The sequence below is a fragment of the Eschrichtius robustus genome, chromosome 1 (genome assembly GCF_028021215.1).
Source record: "Eschrichtius robustus isolate mEscRob2 chromosome 1, mEscRob2.pri, whole genome shotgun sequence".
In the NCBI taxonomy this organism is placed as follows: Eukaryota; Metazoa; Chordata; class Mammalia; order Artiodactyla; family Eschrichtiidae; genus Eschrichtius; species Eschrichtius robustus.
In genome coordinates this window covers 144,034,147-144,058,377 of record NC_090824.1, presented here as the reverse complement: position 1 = coordinate 144,058,377, position 24,231 = coordinate 144,034,147, and the positions used below count along the sequence as shown (strand labels likewise).

At 54.9% G+C, this 24,231-nt stretch overlaps 9 non-coding genes across 9 annotated transcripts; all 9 read right to left on the bottom strand.

Moving 5' to 3' along the window:
* Positions 1-899: 899 nt before the first annotated feature.
* LOC137778782 (small nucleolar RNA SNORD116) lies at positions 900-992 on the bottom strand. The gene has a single exon (XR_011077000.1). It is a non-coding gene; the product is annotated as a small nucleolar RNA SNORD116 (small nucleolar RNA).
* Positions 993-3,682: 2,690 nt separating this feature from the next.
* LOC137753416 (small nucleolar RNA SNORD116) lies at positions 3,683-3,775 on the bottom strand. The gene has a single exon (XR_011071475.1). It is a non-coding gene; the product is annotated as a small nucleolar RNA SNORD116 (small nucleolar RNA).
* Positions 3,776-6,438: 2,663 nt separating this feature from the next.
* LOC137778776 (small nucleolar RNA SNORD116) lies at positions 6,439-6,531 on the bottom strand. The gene has a single exon (XR_011076999.1). It is a non-coding gene; the product is annotated as a small nucleolar RNA SNORD116 (small nucleolar RNA).
* Positions 6,532-9,220: 2,689 nt separating this feature from the next.
* LOC137753412 (small nucleolar RNA SNORD116) lies at positions 9,221-9,313 on the bottom strand. The gene has a single exon (XR_011071474.1). It is a non-coding gene; the product is annotated as a small nucleolar RNA SNORD116 (small nucleolar RNA).
* A 2,663-nt stretch (positions 9,314-11,976) lies between these two features.
* Positions 11,977-12,069, bottom strand: LOC137778770 (small nucleolar RNA SNORD116). Its single transcript, XR_011076998.1, has one exon. It is a non-coding gene; the product is annotated as a small nucleolar RNA SNORD116 (small nucleolar RNA).
* A 2,690-nt stretch (positions 12,070-14,759) lies between these two features.
* LOC137753708 (small nucleolar RNA SNORD116) lies at positions 14,760-14,852 on the bottom strand. The gene has a single exon (XR_011071556.1). It is a non-coding gene; the product is annotated as a small nucleolar RNA SNORD116 (small nucleolar RNA).
* A 2,663-nt stretch (positions 14,853-17,515) lies between these two features.
* Positions 17,516-17,608, bottom strand: LOC137778764 (small nucleolar RNA SNORD116). Its single transcript, XR_011076997.1, has one exon. It is a non-coding gene; the product is annotated as a small nucleolar RNA SNORD116 (small nucleolar RNA).
* Positions 17,609-20,298: 2,690 nt separating this feature from the next.
* On the bottom strand, positions 20,299-20,391 carry LOC137753703 (small nucleolar RNA SNORD116). The gene has a single exon (XR_011071554.1). It is a non-coding gene; the product is annotated as a small nucleolar RNA SNORD116 (small nucleolar RNA).
* Positions 20,392-23,054: 2,663 nt separating this feature from the next.
* LOC137778757 (small nucleolar RNA SNORD116) lies at positions 23,055-23,147 on the bottom strand. The gene has a single exon (XR_011076995.1). It is a non-coding gene; the product is annotated as a small nucleolar RNA SNORD116 (small nucleolar RNA).
* Between the last annotated feature and the right edge of the window lie 1,084 nt (positions 23,148-24,231).

The following is a 24,231-nucleotide window of genomic DNA, read 5'->3' as shown; positions in this document are numbered from 1 at the left end:
AGCACAGACGCGTCACCATGTCAATCTTCTTTACGTCTCGCAAGACACCCTTTGGGTGTCTTTCCTCTGGCAATGGGATTCCAAATCTACACAGTTACCTACCTCACCTCATCCACCTGAACTGCCAAAGCCATCCCCTCCATAGGCAGCTGATGCCAGCCAATCACGAACATGACACATCCTTGGGAAGCCGAGGCCAGCACCTGCAACCCAATTATGATAGCCTATTCCACGACATCACAAAGGACATGTCCACATCTTCCCTTACCTTCCTGTGCGGGCCATCAGTGATCCACGCAGGTTTAAATTCAGCACTCGTTCCTGTCCCCACTCCACGATGACCCGCTTGGCATCAACACTGTGCCGGGAGTTAAAGTAGAGAAGCAAACAAGGGCAGCAGCGAGGCCTAATCCTTCAGCCGCTTTCCTCCGATGCCCAACCGAGCTCACCCCCGCCCATTGCTCCAGCCTCACTAGGCACTCGAGAACCTCACCGTGAAAAACGCAAGAACAGGGAGATCCACAGGCCTGGCCTGAGGTTCAAGGCACCAACCACGGACGCTTGCTCATTTTGGCTTCCAGAATCAACCCCCAAAATGGCATGCACGATGCGTGATCCTGGCCAAAACTCACCTCCCAACTGCAAGCTAACTGGGCCTAGACCAGCACACACTCCGACTCTTAAGACCAGCAGGAGAGCCTGCCCCCTCGCATTCCCTCAACAGCCATTCAGCAGGGACCCTGGATTCACAGATAACACAGCTTATGTGCAGACACGGTCAACCCTCAGACAGGAGCCCCTCCAATCCTGGAGCCCTTGGTGGTGTTTGCATGCATGTCGGCGGGGGACGCTGGCCCTCATTCCTAACTGTCCTCTCCCCCTGAGAGAGGAAACGTGCTGAACCTCAGTTTCGATGAGGAGACGGTAGAGTGTTCTCACTCATTTGGTTCAGATTTTCCAAGAAATGCATGCAAGGGTGTCATCATCGATCCAAGCACATGCTGGGACGCTGCAGAACACAACCGGGGTGTGCGCGGGGCTCTGTACAGGAGCCATGAGCCTGGGCTACCTCAAAAGCCTGGAGAATCCACAGCCCTCAGGTCACTCAGCAAGAGGAACAATCAATCCACTCTTGAAGCCATTGGGCCCGTCTGAGGAAAACCTAATACCTAATGGCACATTTGGGGTGCTTGAATACCTACCATCCTGAGTTATCCACGACCATGCTCGGGGACATGGGCCCGCCTCACTTTTTCCAGTTCTTCTTAGCACGTCCAGTCATCAGAGCACACGAAGGTCTTCTTCTTTGTGCCGACGGCCAGCCTTTCCCAGGACCTGCACCTGAGAAGTGGACAGAAATCACCGAGGCTTCATAAGTGGGCCGGTGTCCTCAGAGGACATGATCCATACAAACATTTACCTGGCCTCGAGCTCTGAAACTGCTTCCCAAGGACCTCTATCCCTTACCGAGAATTGACTGCCTGTCTGATAGTACGACTGCAGGAAGTTAGGCACATACGTTGGCCGGTGTGTGAGAGGCTGTACGTGTGTGTTCACGCATTTGGGCATGTGTGACTGTGACTGCGCATGCGGACGTGCTTGTGGGTTTCTCTGTGTGCCGCTGAATACGCGTCTTGGTCTCTGTGTGTCCCTATGGCCCTGTGAAGAGGAGTCCAACAATAAAAGAAATAGTTTATACACAGCACCCTGGTTAGACCCCCAACTGAAAGGAGAAAGACCCCTGTCAGCTTCAAGAGGCCGCAGGCACACTTTGACCCCCAGGGGCTGTTGAAATAGTCCATGGACTCCCGCTCTCCCACAGCCACGCCTTCTGACAAAAACACACAGCCTGGACGAGACCTGCCTCCGGGCCTTGGCTGTGACATCTACGTGCACCTCGAGACTCTGTCAGCTACCAGTGTATCTCATGGGCATTTGGGGTCACTCGCAGCACTTCCGGAAGCAAGGGAACTCCCATGGTCTGGCCGACACCGACCGGCAGCTGTCTACTGCCAAGATGAGGCCTGAAACCACACAAGGGGCTAACGAACGTGGGCCCACGTGCCACTTCTCGCCAACTAGGCCTAATCACTTTCCATTGACCCGTGGGACTGCCCACCACAGGAAGTGGTGGGCCTCAGCCACCATGACCCATGTCGGATCCCCACGGCGGAGACTACTCCACATGCCCAGCCACGTCTCAGGCAGCTCCCATCTTGAATGTTCACGGCCCTGACCCCTAAGGAAACTCTCAAACCCTTGAAAGCCTCGTCCTACGTGCCCTCCTCCAGCCCACAGGTCGACACGACCCTACTGGAAACCACAAACGTCTTCAGAATACGGGAACACTGAACACCAGGGAAGACAGACCACAAGCCTGTCTCCTTCGCTGATGCTGATCCCACCCCATGCATCCTGGAAATTCTCCACTGCCACAGTGACACTACCGAGTAACTCACAGTGATCAAAGGCATGGTCCCCGAGGACCACAGACAGACATTCAACGGAAGACCTCTGCCATGCGAGGGGACTTGGAAACCTGAAAGGGAACAGTGTCTGGCCACGGCAGCACAGCAGGCATGGCAATGGGGCCCCCATCTCTGCCCCACCAATGGACTGCTCCAGATAAACCTCTGGCTGTTCGAAAGGCCTGTGTGCTACACTGGCCGGTCGCGTCATTCCCCCACGGGAGAAACACTTTCGCTTTACACATTGCCAAACAAGGGAACAAAGCGGCCAAAGGGGATGTTCGCATAACTCAACTACCTCCAAGGAGGCCGGCACAGACGCCTCAGCATGTCGATCTTCCCTACTTCCCGCAAGACACCCTTTGGGTGTCATTCCTCGGGCAACGGGATTGCAACTCTACACGAGTTACCTACCTCAACTCACCCACTTGAACTGCCAAAGCCATCCGCTCCATAGGCAGCTTATGCCAGCCCATCACGAACAAGACACATTCTTGGGAAGCCGAGGCCAGCGCCTGCAACCCAATGATGACAGCCCATCCTACAACATCACACAGGACCTTTCCTCATGATACCTTACCTTTCTCTCCAGGCCAGCAGCCACCACCCAGACTGAAATGCTTCACTCGACCCACACCCCACTCCACGAACATCCACTTAGCGCCAACAGTGTGCCGGAAAACTTCAGCAGAGGAGCTGACAGGGGCAGCACTGAGGCCTAAACCTTCAGCCCCCTTCCGCCATCGCCCAACTCCCGCCCACGCCCGCCCACTGCTCCAGCCACACCGGGCAGTCAAGAACCTCACTGCGTGAAACACAACAACAGAGAGGGCCACAGGCCTGGCCTGAGGCTCCAGGCTCCAACCACGGAAGCTTGCTCATTTTGGCTTCCATAATCAACCTCGGAAGTGGCATGCACAAAGCGTGATCCTGTCCAAAAATCACCTCTCCAAGCTGCAATCTTACTGGGTCTATACCAGAACACACTCCGACCCTGAAGACTAGCAGGAAAGCCTGCCCTCTTGCATTCCCTCAACGGCCTTTTAGCAGGGACCGGGGATTCATAGATGACCCAGCTTATGGGCAGACATGGTCGACCCTCAGACAGGAGCCCCTCCAATGCTGGAGCCCTTAGTGGTGTTTGCATGCCTGTCAGCAGGGGACGTTGGCCCTCACTCCTAACTGTCCCGTACTCCCGAGAGAGGAAACGTGCTGGACCTCAGTTTCGATGAGGAGACGGTAGAGCGTTCTCACTCATTTTGTTCAGATTTTCCAAGGAATGCATATAAGGGTGTCATCATCGATCCAAACACATGCTGGGACGCTGCAGAACACAAAAGGGAAGGCCGTGGGTCTCTGCAGAGGAGCCATGACCTGGAAATACTCCAACTGCCTGGGGAATCCACAGTCCTCAGGCCACTCAGCAGGACCAACAATCAATCCACTCTTGCAACCATTGGGTCCATCTGTGGAAATCCTAATATCCAATGGCACATCTTAGTATGGGTGAATGCCTACCGTCCTTAGATATCTACAGCCATGCTCGGCAACATGCACCAGCCCCTCTTTTTCCAGTTCTCCTTAGCACATCCAGACATCAGACAATGCGAAGGTCTTCTTCTCTGCCAACAGCCAGCCTTACGCTGCAACTGCACCTGAGAAGTGGACAGAAATCACGCAGGTTTCTAAATTGCACCAGGGTCCTCAGAGAACATGATTTTTGTGAACACATAATCTGGGCGTGAGCCTGGAACCTCCTTCCCAAGTACCACTATCCCTTACCGAAAACTGATTGTGTGTCTCACAGCACGACTGAAGGAAGTTACGCACGTACGTTGCTCGGTGTGTGAGACGCTGTATTTGTGTATTCACACGTGTGGGCGTGTGTGACTGTGACTCTGCACGAGGATGCGTTTGTGGATTCCTGTGTGTGCCGCTAAATACGCGTCTTGGTCTCTGGGTGTCCCTGTGGCCCTCTGCAGACGCCTCTAACAGTAAACGTCATAGTTTATACACAGCACCCTGGTTGGACCCCCAACTGAAAGGAGAAAGACCCCTGTCAGCTTCATGAGGCCGCATGCGAACTTTGACCCCAAGGCTGTCGAAATAGGCCACAGACTCCCGCTCTCCCACAGCCACGCCTTCTGACCAAAGCACAAAGACTGGACGAGACCTCCCTCCCGGCCGTGGGTGTCACACCTATGTGGACCTGGAGATCCTGCCACCTACCAGCACATCTGATGTGCCCTTGGGGTCTCTCCCAGTGCTCCCGGAAGCAAGGTAACCTCCCATGGGCGGGCTGACACTGACCTGCAGTTGCCAAAAAGCACGATGCAGCCTGGCACTTCTCAAGGCGTTAATGGACTTCGGCCCAAGTGCCTCATCTCGCCAACTAGACCAAATCACTTTCCATGACCCCGTGGGAAGCCCTCAATGGGAAGTGTTGGGCTTCAGCAACCATGACACAGGTTGGAACCCCACAGCGGAAATTAGGCCACCTTCCCGGCCACGTAGAGGCAAGCTTCCAACTGGTAGGGTTCGCGGCCCTGACCACTGAGGAAACACTCAAACGCTACACAGCCTGGTCCTATGTGCCCTCCTCCTGCCTGCAGGGCGACTCGACTCTACTTGAAGCCACAGACATCATGCGAACACGGAGACACTGAACAGCAGGGAAGACACACCGCAAGCCTGTCTGCTTTGATGATGCCCACCCCACCCCATGCATCCTGGCAATTCTCCACTGCCACAGCGACACAACCGAGGAACTCACAGTGATCAAAGGCACTGTCCCCGAGGACCACAGACAGACTTTCAACGGAAAACCTTTGCCACACGAGGGGACCTGGAACCTTGAAAGGGCACAGTGGCTGTCCACGACAGTTCGCCTGGTGTCGCAACAGTGCCCCCACCTCTGTCCCCCCAATGGACTGCTCCAGATAAACCTATGGCTGTTCGCAAGCCGAGTCATGCCCCCCCGGGAGAAGCATTTTCGCTTTGCACATTCCCAAACAAGGGAACAAGGCGGCCAAAGGGGATGTTCGCATAACTAAACATCCTCCAAGGAGGCCAGCACAGACGCGTCACCATGTCAATCTTCTTTACGTCTCGCAAGACACCCTTTGGGTGTCTTTCCTCTGGCAATGGGATTCCAAATCTACACAGTTACCTACCTCACCTCATCCACCTGAACTGCCAAAGCCATCCCCTCCATAGGCAGCTGATGCCAGCCAATCACGAACATGACACATCCTTGGGAAGCCGAGGCCAGCACCTGCAACCCAATTATGATAGCCTATTCCACGACATCACAAAGGACATGTCCACATCTTCCCTTACCTTCCTGTGCGGGCCATCAGTGATCCACGCAGGTTTAAATTCAGCACTCGTTCCTGTCCCCACTCCACGATGACCCGCTTGGCATCAACACTGTGCCGGGAGTTAAAGTAGAGAAGCAAACAAGGGCAGCAGCGAGGCCTAATCCTTCAGCCGCTTTCCTCCGATGCCCAACCGAGCTCACCCCCGCCCATTGCTCCAGCCTCACTAGGCACTCGAGAACCTCACCGTGAAAAACGCAAGAACAGGGAGATCCACAGGCCTGGCCTGAGGTTCAAGGCACCAACCACGGACGCTTGCTCATTTTGGCTTCCAGAATCAACCCCCAAAATGGCATGCACGATGCGTGATCCTGGCCAAAACTCACCTCCCAACTGCAAGCTAACTGGGCCTAGACCAGCACACACTCCGACTCTTAAGACCAGCAGGAGAGCCTGCCCCCTCGCATTCCCTCAACAGCCATTCAGCAGGGACCCTGGATTCACAGATAACACAGCTTATGTGCAGACACGGTCAACCCTCAGACAGGAGCCCCTCCAATCCTGGAGCCCTTGGTGGTGTTTGCATGCATGTCGGCGGGGGACGCTGGCCCTCATTCCTAACTGTCCTCTCCCCCTGAGAGAGGAAACGTGCTGAACCTCAGTTTCGATGAGGAGACGGTAGAGTGTTCTCACTCATTTGGTTCAGATTTTCCAAGAAATGCATGCAAGGGTGTCATCATCGATCCAAGCACATGCTGGGACGCTGCAGAACACAACCGGGGTGTGCGCGGGGCTCTGTACAGGAGCCATGAGCCTGGGCTACCTCAAAAGCCTGGAGAATCCACAGCCCTCAGGTCACTCAGCAAGAGGAACAATCAATCCACTCTTGAAGCCATTGGGCCCGTCTGAGGAAAACCTAATACCTAATGGCACATTTGGGGTGCTTGAATACCTACCATCCTGAGTTATCCACGACCATGCTCGGGGACATGGGCCCGCCTCACTTTTTCCAGTTCTTCTTAGCACGTCCAGTCATCAGAGCACACGAAGGTCTTCTTCTTTGTGCCGACGGCCAGCCTTTCCCAGCACCTGCACCTGAGAAGTGGACAGAAATCACCGAGGCTTCATAAGTGGGCCGGTGTCCTCAGAGGACATGATCCATACAAACATTTACCTGGCCTCGAGCTCTGAAACTGCTTCCCAAGGACCTCTATCCCTTACCGAGAATTGACTGCCTGTCTGATAGTACGACTGCAGGAAGTTAGGCACATACGTTGGCCGGTGTGTGAGAGGCTGTACGTGTGTGTTCACGCGTTTGGGCATGTGTGACTGTGACTGCGCATGCGGACGTGCTTGTGGGTTTCTCTGTGTGCCGCTGAATACGCGTCTTGGTCTCTGTGTGTCCCTATGGCCCTGTGAAGAGGAGTCCAACAATAAAAGAAATAGTTTATACACAGCACCCTGGTTAGACCCCCAACTGAAAGGAGAAAGACCCCTGTCAGCTTCAAGAGGCCGCAGGCACACTTTGACCCCCAGGGGCTGTTGAAATAGTCCATGGACTCCCGCTCTCCCACAGCCACGCCTTCTGACAAAAACACACAGCCTGGACGAGACCTGCCTCCGGGCCTTGGCTGTGACATCTACGTGCACCTCGAGACTCTGTCAGCTACCAGTGTATCTCATGGGCATTTGGGGTCACTCGCAGCACTTCCGGAAGCAAGGGAACTCCCATGGTCTGGCCGACACCGACCGGCAGCTGTCTACTGCCAAGATGAGGCCTGAAACCACACAAGGGGCTAACGAACGTGGGCCCACGTGCCACTTCTCGCCAACTAGGCCTAATCACTTTCCATTGACCCGTGGGACTGCCCACCACAGGAAGTGGTGGGCCTCAGCCACCATGACCCATGTCGGATCCCCACGGCGGAGACTACTCCACATGCCCAGCCACGTCTCAGGCAGCTCCCATCTTGAATGTTCACGGCCCTGACCCCTAAGGAAACTCTCAAACCCTTGAAAGCCTCGTCCTACGTGCCCTCCTCCAGCCCACAGGTCGACACGACCCTACTGGAAACCACAAACGTCTTCAGAATACGGGAACACTGAACACCAGGGAAGACAGACCACAAGCCTGTCTCCTTCGCTGATGCTGATCCCACCCCATGCATCCTGGAAATTCTCCACTGCCACAGTGACACTACCGAGTAACTCACAGTGATCAAAGGCATGGTCCCCGAGGACCACAGACAGACATTCAACGGAAGACCTCTGCCATGCGAGGGGACTTGGAAACCTGAAAGGGAACAGTGTCTGGCCACGGCAGCACAGCAGGCATGGCAATGGGGCCCCCATCTCTGCCCCACCAATGGACTGCTCCAGATAAACCTCTGGCTGTTCGAAAGGCCTGTGTGCTACACTGGCCGGTCGCGTCATTCCCCCACGGGAGAAACACTTTCGCTTTACACATTGCCAAACAAGGGAACAAAGCGGCCAAAGGGGATGTTCGCATAACTCAACTACCTCCAAGGAGGCCGGCACAGACGCCTCAGCATGTCGATCTTCCCTACTTCCCGCAAGACACCCTTTGGGTGTCATTCCTCGGGCAACGGGATTGCAACTCTACACGAGTTACCTACCTCAACTCACCCACTTGAACTGCCAAAGCCATCCGCTCCATAGGCAGCTTATGCCAGCCCATCACGAACAAGACACATTCTTGGGAAGCCGAGGCCAGCGCCTGCAACCCAATGATGACAGCCCATCCTACAACATCACACAGGACCTTTCCTCATGATACCTTACCTTTCTCTCCAGGCCAGCAGCCACCACCCAGACTGAAATGCTTCACTCGACCCACACCCCACTCCACGAACATCCACTTAGCGCCAACAGTGTGCCGGTAACTTCAGCAGAGGAGCTGACAGGGGCAGCACTGAGGCCTAAACCTTCAGCCCCCTTCCGCCATCGCCCAACTCCCGCCCACGCCCGCCCACTGCTCCAGCCACACCGGGCAGTCAAGAACCTCACTGCGTGAAACACAACAACAGAGAGGGCCACAGGCCTGGCCTGAGGCTCCAGGCTCCAACCACGGAAGCTTGCTCATTTTGGCTTCCATAATCAACCTCGGAAGTGGCATGCACAAAGCGTGATCCTGTCCAAAAATCACCTCTCCAAGCTGCAATCTTACTGGGTCTATACCAGAACACACTCCGACCCTGAAGACTAGCAGGAAAGCCTGCCCTCTTGCATTCCCTCAACGGCCTTTTAGCAGGGACCGGGGATTCATAGATGACCCAGCTTATGGGCAGACATGGTCGACCCTCAGACAGGAGCCCCTCCAATGCTGGAGCCCTTAGTGGTGTTTGCATGCCTGTCAGCAGGGGACGTTGGCCCTCACTCCTAACTGTCCCGTACTCCCGAGAGAGGAAACGTGCTGGACCTCAGTTTCGATGAGGAGACGGTAGAGCGTTCTCACTCATTTTGTTCAGATTTTCCAAGGAATGCATATAAGGGTGTCATCATCGATCCAAACACATGCTGGGACGCTGCAGAACACAAAAGGGAAGGCCGTGGGTCTCTGCAGAGGAGCCATGACCTGGAAATACTCCAACTGCCTGGGGAATCCACAGTCCTCAGGCCACTCAGCAGGACCAACAATCAATCCACTCTTGCAACCATTGGGTCCATCTGTGGAAATCCTAATATCCAATGGCACATCTTAGTATGGGTGAATGCCTACCGTCCTTAGATATCTACAGCCATGCTCGGCAACATGCACCAGCCCCTCTTTTTCCAGTTCTCCTTAGCACATCCAGACATCAGACAATGCGAAGGTCTTCTTCTCTGCCAACAGCCAGCCTTACGCTGCAACTGCACCTGAGAAGTGGACAGAAATCACGCAGGTTTCTAAATTGCACCAGGGTCCTCAGAGAACATGATTTTTGTGAACACATAATCTGGGCGTGAGCCTGGAACCTCCTTCCCAAGTACCACTATCCCTTACCGAAAACTGATTGTGTGTCTCACAGCACGACTGAAGGAAGTTACGCACGTACGTTGCTCGGTGTGTGAGACGCTGTATTTGTGTATTCACACGTGTGGGCGTGTGTGACTGTGACTCTGCACGAGGATGCGTTTGTGGATTCCTGTGTGTGCCGCTAAATACGCGTCTTGGTCTCTGGGTGTCCCTGTGGCCCTCTGCAGACGCCTCTAACAGTAAACGTCATAGTTTATACACAGCACCCTGGTTGGACCCCCAACTGAAAGGAGAAAGACCCCTGTCAGCTTCATGAGGCCGCATGCGAACTTTGACCCCAAGGCTGTCGAAATAGGCCACAGACTCCCGCTCTCCCACAGCCACGCCTTCTGACCAAAGCACAAAGACTGGACGAGACCTCCCTCCCGGCCGTGGGTGTCACACCTATGTGGACCTGGAGATCCTGCCACCTACCAGCACATCTGATGTGCCCTTGGGGTCTCTCCCAGTGCTCCCGGAAGCAAGGTAACCTCCCATGGGCGGGCTGACACTGACCTGCAGTTGCCAAAAAGCACGATGCAGCCTGGCACTTCTCAAGGCGTTAATGGACTTCGGCCCAAGTGCCTCATCTCGCCAACTAGACCAAATCACTTTCCATGACCCCGTGGGAAGCCCTCAATGGGAAGTGTTGGGCTTCAGCAACCATGACACAGGTTGGAACCCCACAGCGGAAATTAGGCCACCTTCCCGGCCACGTAGAGGCAAGCTTCCAACTGGTAGGGTTCGCGGCCCTGACCACTGAGGAAACACTCAAACGCTACACAGCCTGGTCCTATGTGACCTCCTCCTGCCTGCAGGGCGACTCGACTCTACTTGAAGCCACAGACATCATGCGAACACGGAGACACTGAACAGCAGGGAAGACACACCGCAAGCCTGTCTGCTTTGATGATGCCCACCCCACCCCATGCATCCTGGCAATTCTCCACTGCCACAGCGACACAACCGAGGAACTCACAGTGATCAAAGGCACTGTCCCCGAGGACCACAGACAGACTTTCAACGGAAAACCTTTGCCACACGAGGGGACCTGGAACCTTGAAAGGGCACAGTCGCTGTCCACGACAGTTCGCCTGGTGTCGCAACAGTGCCCCCACCTCTGTCCCCCCAATGGACTGCTCCAGATAAACCTATGGCTGTTCGCAAGCCGAGTCATGCCCCCCCGGGAGAAGCATTTTCGCTTTGCACATTCCCAAACAAGGGAACAAGGCGGCCAAAGGGGATGTTCGCATAACTAAACATCCTCCAAGGAGGCCAGCACAGACGCGTCACCATGTCAATCTTCTTTACGTCTCGCAAGACACCCTTTGGGTGTCTTTCCTCTGGCAATGGGATTCCAAATCTACACAGTTACCTACCTCACCTCATCCACCTGAACTGCCAAAGCCATCCCCTCCATAGGCAGCTGATGCCAGCCAATCACGAACATGACACATCCTTGGGAAGCCGAGGCCAGCACCTGCAACCCAATTATGATAGCCTATTCCACGACATCACAAAGGACATGTCCACATCTTCCCTTACCTTCCTGTGCGGGCCATCAGTGATCCACGCAGGTTTAAATTCAGCACTCGTTCCTGTCCCCACTCCACGATGACCCGCTTGGCATCAACACTGTGCCGGGAGTTAAAGTAGAGAAGCAAACAAGGGCAGCAGCGAGGCCTAATCCTTCAGCCGCTTTCCTCCGATGCCCAACCGAGCTCACCCCCGCCCATTGCTCCAGCCTCACTAGGCACTCGAGAACCTCACCGTGAAAAACGCAAGAACAGGGAGATCCACAGGCCTGGCCTGAGGTTCAAGGCACCAACCACGGACGCTTGCTCATTTTGGCTTCCAGAATCAACCCCCAAAATGGCATGCACGATGCGTGATCCTGGCCAAAACTCACCTCCCAACTGCAAGCTAACTGGGCCTAGACCAGCACACACTCCGACTCTTAAGACCAGCAGGAGAGCCTGCCCCCTCGCATTCCCTCAACAGCCATTCAGCAGGGACCCTGGATTCACAGATAACACAGCTTATGTGCAGACACGGTCAACCCTCAGACAGGAGCCCCTCCAATCCTGGAGCCCTTGGTGGTGTTTGCATGCATGTCGGCGGGGGACGCTGGCCCTCATTCCTAACTGTCCTCTACCCCTGAGAGAGGAAACGTGCTGAACCTCAGTTTCGATGAGGAGACGGTAGAGTGTTCTCACTCATTTGGTTCAGATTTTCCAAGAAATGCATGCAAGGGTGTCATCATCGATCCAAGCACATGCTGGGACGCTGCAGAACACAACCGGGGTGTGCGCGGGGCTCTGTACAGGAGCCATGAGCCTGGGCTACCTCAAAAGCCTGGAGAATCCACAGCCCTCAGGTCACTCAGCAAGAGGAACAATCAATCCACTCTTGAAGCCATTGGGCCCGTCTGAGGAAAACCTAATACCTAATGGCACATTTGGGGTGCTTGAATACCTACCATCCTGAGTTATCCACGACCATGCTCGGGGACATGGGCCCGCCTCACTTTTTCCAGTTCTTCTTAGCACGTCCAGTCATCAGAGCACACGAAGGTCTTCTTCTTTGTGCCGACGGCCAGCCTTTCCCAGCACCTGCACCTGAGAAGTGGACAGAAATCACCGAGGCTTCATAAGTGGGCCGGTGTCCTCAGAGGACATGATCCATACAAACATTTACCTGGCCTCGAGCTCTGAAACTGCTTCCCAAGGACCTCTATCCCTTACCGAGAATTGACTGCCTGTCTGATAGTACGACTGCAGGAAGTTAGGCACATACGTTGGCCGGTGTGTGAGAGGCTGTACGTGTGTGTTCACGCGTTTGGGCATGTGTGACTGTGACTGCGCATGCGGACGTGCTTGTGGGTTTCTCTGTGTGCCGCTGAATACGCGTCTTGGTCTCTGTGTGTCCCTATGGCCCTGTGAAGAGGAGTCCAACAATAAAAGAAATAGTTTATACACAGCACCCTGGTTAGACCCCCAACTGAAAGGAGAAAGACCCCTGTCAGCTTCAAGAGGCCGCAGGCACACTTTGACCCCCAGGGGCTGTTGAAATAGTCCATGGACTCCCGCTCTCCCACAGCCACGCCTTCTGACAAAAACACACAGCCTGGACGAGACCTGCCTCCGGGCCTTGGCTGTGACATCTACGTGCACCTCGAGACTCTGTCAGCTACCAGTGTATCTCATGGGCATTTGGGGTCACTCGCAGCACTTCCGGAAGCAAGGGAACTCCCATGGTCTGGCCGACACGGACCGGCAGCTGTCTACTGCCAAGATGAGGCCTGAAACCACACAAGGGGCTAACGAACGTGGGCCCACGTGCCACTTCTCGCCAACTAGGCCTAATCACTTTCCATTGACCCGTGGGACTGCCCACCACAGGAAGTGGTGGGCCTCAGCCACCATGACCCATGTCGGATCCCCACGGCGGAGACTACTCCACATGCCCAGCCACGTCTCAGGCAGCTCCCATCTTGAATGTTCACGGCCCTGACCCCTAAGGAAACTCTCAAACCCTTGAAAGCCTCGTCCTACGTGCCCTCCTCCAGCCCACAGGTCGACACGACCCTACTGGAAACCACAAACGTCTTCAGAATACGGGAACACTGAACACCAGGGAAGACAGACCACAAGCCTGTCTCCTTCGCTGATGCTGATCCCACCCCATGCATCCTGGAAATTCTCCACTGCCACAGTGACACTACCGAGTAACTCACAGTGATCAAAGGCATGGTCCCCGAGGACCACAGACAGACATTCAACGGAAGACCTCTGCCATGCGAGGGGACTTGGAAACCTGAAAGGGAACAGTGTCTGGCCACGGCAGCACAGCAGGCATGGCAATGGGGCCCCCATCTCTGCCCCACCAATGGACTGCTCCAGATAAACCTCTGGCTGTTCGAAAGGCCTGCGTGCTACACTGGCCGGTCGCGTCATTCCCCCACGTGAGAAACACTTTCGCTTTACACATTGCCAAACAAGGGAACAAAGCGGCCAAAGGGGATGTTCGCATAACTCAACTACCTCCAAGGAGGCCGGCACAGACGCCTCAGCATGTCGATCTTCCCTACTTCCCGCAAGACACCCTTTGGGTGTCATTCCTCGGGCAACGGGATTGCAACTCTACACAAGTTACCTACCTCAACTCACCCACTTGAACTGCCAAAGCCATCCGCTCCATAGGCAGCTTATGCCAGCCCATCACGAACAAGACACATTCTTGGGAAGCCGAGGCCAGCGCCTGCAACCCAATGATGACAGCCCATCCTACAACATCACACAGGACCTTTCCTCATGATACCTTACCTTTCTCTCCAGGCCAGCAGCCACCACCCAGACTGAAATGCTTCACTCGACCCACACCCCACTCCACGAACATCCACTTAGCGCCAACAGTGTGCCGGCAACTTCAGCAGAGGAGCTGACAGGGGCAGCACTGAGGTCTAAACCTTCAGCCCCCTTCCGCCATCGCCCAACTCCCGCCCACGCCTGCCCACTGCTCCAGCCACACCGGGCAGTCAAGAACCTCACTGCGTGAAACACAACAACAGAGAGGGCCACAGGCCTGGCCTGAGGCTCCAGGCTCCAACCACGGAAGCTTGCTCATTTTGGCTTCCATAATCAACCTCGGAAGCAGGCATGCACAAAGCGTGATCCTGTCCAAAAATCACCTCTCCAAGCTGCAATCTTACTGGGTCTATACCAGAACACACTCCGACCCTGAAGACTAGCAGGAAAGCCTGCCCTCTTGCATTCCCTCAACGGCCTTTTAGCAGGGACCGGGGATTCATAGATGACCCAGCTTATGGGCAGACATGGTCGACCCTCAGACAGGAGCCCCTCCAATGCTGGAGCCCTTAGTGGTGTTTGCATTCCTGTCAGCAGGGGACGTTGGCCCTCACTCCTAACTGTCCCGTACTCCCGAGAGAGGAAACGTGCTGGACCTCAGTTTCGATGAGGAGACGGTAGAGCATTCTCACTCATTTTGTTCAGATTTTCCAAGGAATGCATATAAGGGTGTCATCATCGATCCAAACACATGCTGGGACGCTGCAGAACACAAAAGGGAAGGCCGTGGGTCTCTGCAGAGGAGCCATGACCTGGAAATACTCCAACTGCCTGGGGAATCCACAGTCCTCAGGCCACTCAGCAGGACCAACAATCAATCCACTCTTGCAACCATTGGGTCCATCTGTGGAAATCCTAATATCCAATGGCACATCTTAGTATGGGTGAATGCCTACCGTCCTTAGATATCCACAGCCATGCTCGGCAACATGCACCAGCCCCTCTTTTTCCAGTTCTCCTTAGCACATCCAGACATCAGACAATGCGAAGGTCTTCTTCTCTGCCAACAGCCAGCCTTACGCTGCAACTGCACCTGAGAAGTGGACAGAAATCACGCAGGTTTCTAAATTGCACCAGGGTCCTCAGAGAACATGATTTTTGTGAACACATAATCTGGGCGTGAGCCTGGAACCTCCTTCCCAAGTACCACTATCCCTTACCGAAAACTGATTGTGTGTCTCACAGCACGACTGAAGGAAGTTACGCACGTACGTTGCTCGGTGTGTGAGACGCTGTATTTGTGTATTCACACGTGTGGGCGTGTGTGACTGTGACTCTGCACGAGGATGCGTTTGTGGATTCCTGTGTGTGCCGCAAAATACGCGTCTTGGTCTCTGGGTGTCCCTGTGGCCCTCTGCAGACGCCTCTAACAGTAAACGTCATAGTTTATACACAGCACCCTGGTTGGACCCCCAACTGAAAGGAGAAAGACCCCTGTCAGCTTCATGAGGCCGCATGCGAACTTTGACCCCAAGGCTGTCGAAATAGGCCACAGACTCCCGCTCTCCCACAGCCACGCCTTCTGACCAAAGCACAAAGACTGGACGAGACCTCCCTCCCGGCCGTGGGTGTCACACCTATGTGGACCTGGAGATCCTGCCACCTACCAGCACATCTGATGTGCCCTTGGGGTCTCTCCCAGTGCTCCCGGAAGCAAGGTAACCTCCCATGGGCGGGCTGACACTGACCTGCAGTTGCCAAAAAGCACGATGCAGCCTGGCACTTCTCAAGGCGTTAATGGACTTCGGCCCAAGTGCCTCATCTCGCCAACTAGACCAAATCACTTTCCATGACCCCGTGGGAAGCCCTCAATGGGAAGTGTTGGGCTTCAGCAACCATGACACAGGTTGGAACCCCACAGTGGAAATTAGGCCACCTTCCCGGCCACGTAGAGGCAAGCTTCCAACTGGTAGGGTTCGCGGCCCTGACCACTGAGGAAACACTCATACGCTACACAGCCTCGTCCTAAGTGCGCTCCTCCTGCCTGCAGGGCGACTCGACTCTACTTGAAGCCACAGACATCATGCGAACACGGAGACACTGAACAGCAGGGAAGACACACCGCAAGCCTGTCTGCTTTGATGATGCCCACCCCACCCCATGCATCCTGGCAATTCTCCACTGCCACAGCGACACAACCGAGGAACTCACAGTGATCAAAGGCACTGTCCCCGAGGACCACAGACAGACTTTCAACGGAAAACCTTTGCCACACGAGGGGACCTGGAACCTTGAAAGGGCACAGTGGCTGTCCACGACAGTTCGCCTGGTGTCGCAACAGTGCCCCCACCTCTGTCCCCCCAATGGACTGCTCCAGATAAACCTATGGCTGTTCGCAAGCCGAGTCATGCCCCCCCGGGAGAAGCACTTTCGCTTTGCACATTCCCAAACAAGGGAACAAGGCGGCCAAAGGGGATGTTCGCATAACTAAACATCCTCCAAGGAGGCCAGCACAGACGCGTCACCATGTCAATCTTCTTTACGTCTCGCAAGACACCCTTTGGGTGTCTTTCCTCTGGCAATGGGATTCCAAATCTACACAGTTACCTACCTCACCTCATCCACCTGAACTGCCAAAGCCATCCCCTCCATAGGCAGCTGATGCCAGCCAATCACGAACATGACACATCCTTGGGAAGCCGAGGCCAGCACCTGCAACCCAATTATGATAGCCTATTCCACGACATCACAAAGGACATGTCCACATCTTCCCTTACCTTCCTGTGCGGGCCATCAGTGATCCACGCAGGTTTAAATTCAGCACTCGTTCCTGTCCCCACTCCACGATGACCCGCTTGGCATCAACACTGTGCCGGGAGTTAAAGTAGAGAAGCAAACAAGGGCAGCAGCGAGGCCTAATCCTTCAGCCGCTTTCCTCCGATGCCCAACCGAGCTCACCCCCGCCCATTGCTCCAGCCTCACTAGGCACTCGAGAACCTCACCGTGAAAAACGCAAGAACAGGGAGATCCACAGGCCTGGCCTGAGGTTCAAGGCACCAACCACGGACGCTTGCTCATTTTGGCTTCCAGAATCAACCCCCAAAATGCCATGCACGATGCGTGATCCTGGCCAAAACTCACCTCCCAACTGCAAGCTAACTGGGCCTAGACCAGCACACACTCCGACTCTTAAGACCAGCAGGAGAGCCTGCCCCCTCGCATTCCCTCAACAGCCATTCAGCAGGGACCCTGGATTCACAGATAACACAGCTTATGTGCAGACAAGGTCAACCCTCAGACAGGAGCCCCTCCAATCCTGGAGCCCTTGGTGGTGTTTGCATGCATGTCGGCGGGGGACGCTGGCCCTCATTCCTAACTGTCCTCTCCCCCTGAGAGAGGAAACGTGCTGAACCTCAGTTTCGATGAGGAGACGGTAGAGTGTTCTCACTCATTTGGTTCAGATTTTCCAAGAAATGCATGCAAGGGTGTCATCATCGATCCAAGCACATGCTGGGACGCTGCAGAACACAACCGGGGTGTGCGCGGGGCTCTGTACAGGAGCCATGAGCCTGGGCTACCTCAAAAGCCTGGAGAATCCACAGCCCTCAGGTCACTCAGCAAGAGGAACAATCAATCCACTCTTGAAGCCATTGGGCCCGTCTGAGGAAAACCTAATACCTAATGGCACATTTGGGGTGCTTGAATACCTACCATCCTGAGTTATCCACGACCATGCTCGGGGACATGGGCCCGCCTCACTTTTTCCAGTTCTTCTTAGCACGTCCAGTCATCAGAGCACACGAAGGTCTTCTTCTTTGTGCCGACGGCCAGCCTTTCCCAGCACCTGCACCTGAGAAGTGGACAGAAATCACCGAGGCTTCATAAGTGGGCCGGTGTCCTCAGAGGACATGATCCATACAAACATTTACCTGGCCTCGAGCTCTGAAACTGCTTCCCAAGGACCTCTATCCCTTAGCGAGAATTGACTGCCTGTCTGATAGTACGACTGCAGGAAGTTAGGCACATACGTTGGCCGGTGTGTGAGAGGCTGTACGTGTGTGTTCGCGCGTTTGGGCATGTGTGACTGTGACTGCGCATGCGGACGTGCTTGTGGGTTTCTCTGTGTGCCGCTGAATACGCGTCTTGGTCTCTGTGTGTCCCTATGGCCCTGTGAAGAGGAGTCCAACAATAAAAGAAATAGTTTATACACAGCACCCTGGTTAGACCCCCAACTGAAAGGAGAAAGACCCCTGTCAGCTTCAAGAGGCCGCAGGCACACTTTGACCCCCAGGGGCTGTTGAAATAGTCCATGGACTCCCGCTCTCCCACAGCCACGCCTTCTGACAAAAACACACAGCCTGGACGAGACCTGCCTCCGGGCCTTGGCTGTGACATCTACGTGCACCTCGAGACTCTGTCAGCTACCAGTGTATCTCATGGGCATTTGGGGTCACTCGCAGCACTTCCGGAAGCAAGGGAACTCCCATGGTCTGGCCGACACCGACCGGCAGCTGTCTACTGCCAAGATGAGGCCTGAAACCACACAAGGGGCTAACGAACGTGGGCCCACGTGCCACTTCTCGCCAACTAGGCCTAATCACTTTCCATTGACCCGTGGGACTGCCCACCACAGGAAGTGGTGGGCCTCAGCCACCATGACCCATGTCGGATCCCCACGGCGGAGACTACTCCACATGCCCAGCCACGTCTCAGGCAGCTCCCATCTTGAATGTTCACGGCCCTGACCCCTAAGGAAACTCTCAAACCCTTGAAAGCCTCGTCCTACGTGCCCTCCTCCAGCCCACAGGTCGACACGACCCTACTGGAAACCACAAACTTCTTCAGAATACGGGAACACTGAACACCAGGGAAGACAGACCACAAGCCTGTCTCCTTCGCTGATGCTGATCCCACCCCATGCATCCTGGAAATTCTCCACTGCCACAGTGACACTACCGAGTAACTCACAGTGATCAAAGGCATGGTCCCCGAGGACCACAGACAGACATTCAACGGAAGACCTCTGCCATGCGAGGGGACTTGGAAACCTGAAAGGGAACAGTGTCTGGCCACGGCAGCACAGCAGGCATGGCAATGGGGCCCCCATCTCTGCCCCACCAATGGACTGCTCCAGATAAACCTCTGGCTGTTCGAAAGGCCTGCGTGCTACACTGGCCGGTCGCGTCATTCCCCCACGTGAGAAACACTTTCGCTTTACACATTGCCAAACAAGGGAACAAAGCGGCCAAAGGGGATGTTCGCATAACTCAACTACCTCCAAGGAGGCCGGCACAGACGCCTCAGCATGTCGATCTTCCCTACTTCCCGCAAGACACCCTTTGGGTGTCATTCCTCGGGCAACGGGATTGCAACTCTACACAAGTTACCTACCTCAACTCACCCACTTGAACTGCCAAAGCCATCCGCTCCATAGGCAGCTTATGCCAGCCCATCACGAACAAGACACATTCTTGGGAAGCCGAGGCCAGCGCCTGCAACCCAATGATGACAGCCCATCCTACAACATCACACAGGACCTTTCCTCATGATACCTTACCTTTCTCTCCAGGCCAGCAGCCACCACCCAGACTGAAATGCTTCACTCGACCCACACCCCACTCCACGAACATCCACTTAGCGCCAACAGTGTGCCGGCAACTTCAGCAGAGGAGCTGACAGGGGCAGCACTGAGGTCTAAACCTTCAGCCCCCTTCCGCCATCGCCCAACTCCCGCCCACGCCCGCCCACTGCTCCAGCCACACCGGGCAGTCAAGAACCTCACTGCGTGAAACACAACAACAGAGAGGGCCACAGGCCTGGCCTGAGGCTCCAGGCTCCAACCACGGAAGCTTGCTCATTTTGGCTTCCATAATCAACCTCGGAAGCAGGCATGCACAAAGCGTGATCCTGTCCAAAAATCACCTCTCCAAGCTGCAATCTTACTGGGTCTATACCAGAACACACTCCGACCCTGAAGACTAGCAGGAAAGCCTGCCCTCTTGCATTCCCTCAACGGCCTTTTAGCAGGGACCGGGGATTCATAGATGACCCAGCTTATGGGCAGACATGGTCGACCCTCAGACAGGAGCCCCTCCAATGCTGGAGCCCTTAGTGGTGTTTGCATGCCTGTCAGCAGGGGACGTTGGCCCTCACTCCTAACTGTCCCGTACTCCCGAGAGAGGAAACGTGCTGGACCTCAGTTTCGATGAGGAGACGGTAGAGCATTCTCACTCATTTTGTTCAGATTTTCCAAGGAATGCATATAAGGGTGTCATCATCGATCCAAACACATGCTGGGACGCTGCAGAACACAAAAGGGAAGGCCGTGGGTCTCTGCAGAGGAGCCATGACCTGGAAATACTCCAACTGCCTGGGGAATCCACAGTCCTCAGGCCACTCAGCAGGACCAACAATCAATCCACTCTTGCAACCATTGGGTCCATCTGTGGAAATCCTAATATCCAATGGCACATCTTAGTATGGGTGAATGCCTACCGTCCTTAGATATCCACAGCCATGCTCGGCAACATGCACGAGCCCCTCTTTTTCCAGTTCTCCTTAGCACATCCAGACATCAGACAATGCGAAGGTCTTCTTCTCTGCCAACAGCCAGCCTTACGCTGCAACTGCACCTGAGAAGTGGACAGAAATCACGCAGGTTTCTAAATTGCACCAGGGTCCTCAGAGAACATGATTTTTGTGAACACATAATCTGGGCGTGAGCCTGGAACCTCCTTCCCAAGTACCACTATCCCTTACCGAAAACTGATTGTGTGTCTCACAGCACGACTGAAGGAAGTTACGCACGTACGTTGCTCGGTGTGTGAGACGCTGTATTTGTGTATTCACACGTGTGGGCGTGTGTGACTGTGACTCTGCACGAGGATGCGTTTGTGGATTCCTGTGTGTGCCGCAAAATACGCGTCTTGGTCTCTGGGTGTCCCTGTGGCCCTCTGCAGACGCCTCTAACAGTAAACGTCATAGTTTATACACAGCACCCTGGTTGGACCCCCAACTGAAAGGAGAAAGACCCCTGTCAGCTTCATGAGGCCGCATGCGAACTTTGACCCCAAGGCTGTCGAAATAGGCCACAGACTCCCGCTCTCCCACAGCCACGCCTTCTGACCAAAGCACAAAGACTGGACGAGACCTCCCTCCCGGCCGTGGGTGTCACACCTATGTGGACCTGGAGATCCTGCCACCTACCAGCACATCTGATGTGCCCTTGGGGTCTCTCCCAGTGCTCCCGGAAGCAAGGTAACCTCCCATGGGCGGGCTGACACTGACCTGCAGTTGCCAAAAAGCACGATGCAGCCTGGCACTTCTCAAGGCGTTAATGGACTTCGGCCCAAGTGCCTCATCTCGCCAACTAGACCAAATCACTTTCCATGACCCCGTGGGAAGCCCTCAATGGGAAGTGTTGGGCTTCAGCAACCATGACACAGGTTGGAACCCCACAGTGGAAATTAGGCCACCTTCCCGGCCACGTAGAGGCAAGCTTCCAACTGGTAGGGTTCGCGGCCCTGACCACTGAGGAAACACTCATACGCTACACAGCCTCGTCCTAAGTGCGCTCCTCCTGCCTGCAGGGCGACTCGACTCTACTTGAAGCCACAGACATCATGCGAACACGGAGACACTGAACAGCAGGGAAGACACACCGCAAGCCTGTCTGCTTTGATGATGCCCACCCCACCCCATGCATCCTGGCAATTCTCCACTGCCACAGCGACACAACCGAGGAACTCACAGTGATCAAAGGCACTGTCCCCGAGGACCACAGACAGACTTTCAACGGAAAACCTTTGCCACACGAGGGGACCTGGAACCTTGAATGGGCACAGTGGCTGTCCACGACAGTTCGCCTGGTGTCGCAACAGTGCCCCCACCTCTGTCCCCCCAATGGACTGCTCCAGATAAACCTATGGCTGTTCGCAAGCCGAGTCATGCCCCCCCGGGAGAAGCACTTTCGCTTTGCACATTCCCAAACAAGGGAACAAGGCGGCCAAAGGGGATGTTCGCATAACTAAACATCCTCCAAGGAGGCCAGCACAGACGCGTCACCATGTCAATCTTCTTTACGTCTCGCAAGACACCCTTTGGGTGTCTTTCCTCTGGCAATGGGATTCCAAATCTACACAGTTACCTACCTCACCTCATCCACCTGAACTGCCAAAGCCATCCCCTCCATAGGCAGCTGATGCCAGCCAATCACGAACATGACACATCCTTGGGAAGCCGAGGCCAGCACCTGCAACCCAATTATGATAGCCTATTCCACGACATCACAAAGGACATGTCCACATCTTCCCTTACCTTCCTGTGCGGGCCATCAGTGATCCACGCAGGTTTAAATTCAGCACTCGTTCCTGTCCCCACTCCACGATGACCCGCTTGGCATCAACACTGTGCCGGGAGTTAAAGTAGAGAAGCAAACAAGGGCAGCAGCGAGGCCTAATCCTTCAGCCGCTTTCCTCCGATGCCCAACCGAGCTCACCCCCGCCCATTGCTCCAGCCTCACTAGGCACTCGAGAACCTCACCGTGAAAAACGCAAGAACAGGGAGATCCACAGGCCTGGCCTGAGGTTCAAGGCACCAACCACGGACGCTTGCTCATTTTGGCTTCCAGAATCAACCCCCAAAATGCCATGCACGATGCGTGATCCTGGCCAAAACTCACCTCCCAACTGCAAGCTAACTGGGCCTAGACCAGCACACACTCCGACTCTTAAGACCAGCAGGAGAGCCTGCCCCCTCGCATTCCCTCAACAGCCATTCAGCAGGGACCCTGGATTCACAGATAACACAGCTTATGTGCAGACACGGTCAACCCTCAGACAGGAGCCCCTCCAATCCTGGAGCCTTTGGTGGTGTTTGCATGCATGTCGGCGGGGGACACTGGCCCTCATTCCTAACTGTCCTCTCCCCCTGAGAGAGGAAACGTGCTGAACCTCAGTTTCGATGAGGAGACGGTAGAGTGTTCTCACTCATTTGGTTCAGATTTTCCAAGAAATGCATGCAAGGGTGTCATCATCGATCCAAGCACATGCTGGGACGCTGCAGAACACAACCGGGGTGTGCGCGGGGCTCTGTACAGGAGCCATGAGCCTGGGCTACCTCAAAAGCCTGGAGAATCCACAGCCCTCAGGTCACTCAGCAAGAGGAACAATCAATCCACTCTTGAAGCCATTGGGCCCGTCTGAGGAAAACCTAATACCTAATGGCACATTTGGGGTGCTTGAATACCTACCATCCTGAGTTATCCACGACCATGCTCGGGGACATGGGCCCGCCTCACTTTTTCCAGTTCTTCTTAGCACGTCCAGTCATCAGAGCACACGAAGGTCTTCTTCTTTGTGCCGACGGCCAGCCTTTCCCAGCACCTGCACCTGAGAAGTGGACAGAAATCACCGAGGCTTCATAAGTGGGCCGGTGTCCTCAGAGGACATGATCCATACAAACATTTACCTGGCCTCGAGCTCTGAAACTGCTTCCCAAGGACCTCTATCCCTTAGCGAGAATTGACTGCCTGTCTGATAGTACGACTGCAGGAAGTTAGGCACATACGTTGGCCGGTGTGTGAGAGGCTGTATGTGTGTGTTCACGCGTTTGGGCATGTGTGACTGTGACTGCGCATGCGGACGTGCTTGTGGGTTTCTCTGTGTGCCGCTGAATACGCGTCTTGGTCTCTGTGTGTCCGTATGGCCCTGTGAAGAGGAGTCCAACAATAAAAGAAATAGTTTATACACAGCACCCTGGTTAGACCCCCAACTGAAAGGAGAAAGACCCCTGTCAGCTTCAAGAGGCCGCAGGCACACTTTGACCCCCAGGGGCTGTTGAAATAGTCCATGGACTCCCGCTCTCCCACAGCCACGCCTTCTGACAAAAACACACAGCCTGGACGAGACCTGCCTCCGGGCCTTGGCTGTGACATCTACGTGCACCTCGAGACTCTGTCAGCTACCAGTATATCTCATGGGCATTTGGGGTCACTCGCAGCACTTCCGGAAGCAAGGGAACTCCCATGGTCGGGCCGACACCGACCGGCAGCTGTCTACTGCCAAGATGCAGCCTGAAACCACTCAAGGGGCTAACGAACGTGGGCCCACGTGCCACTTCTCGCC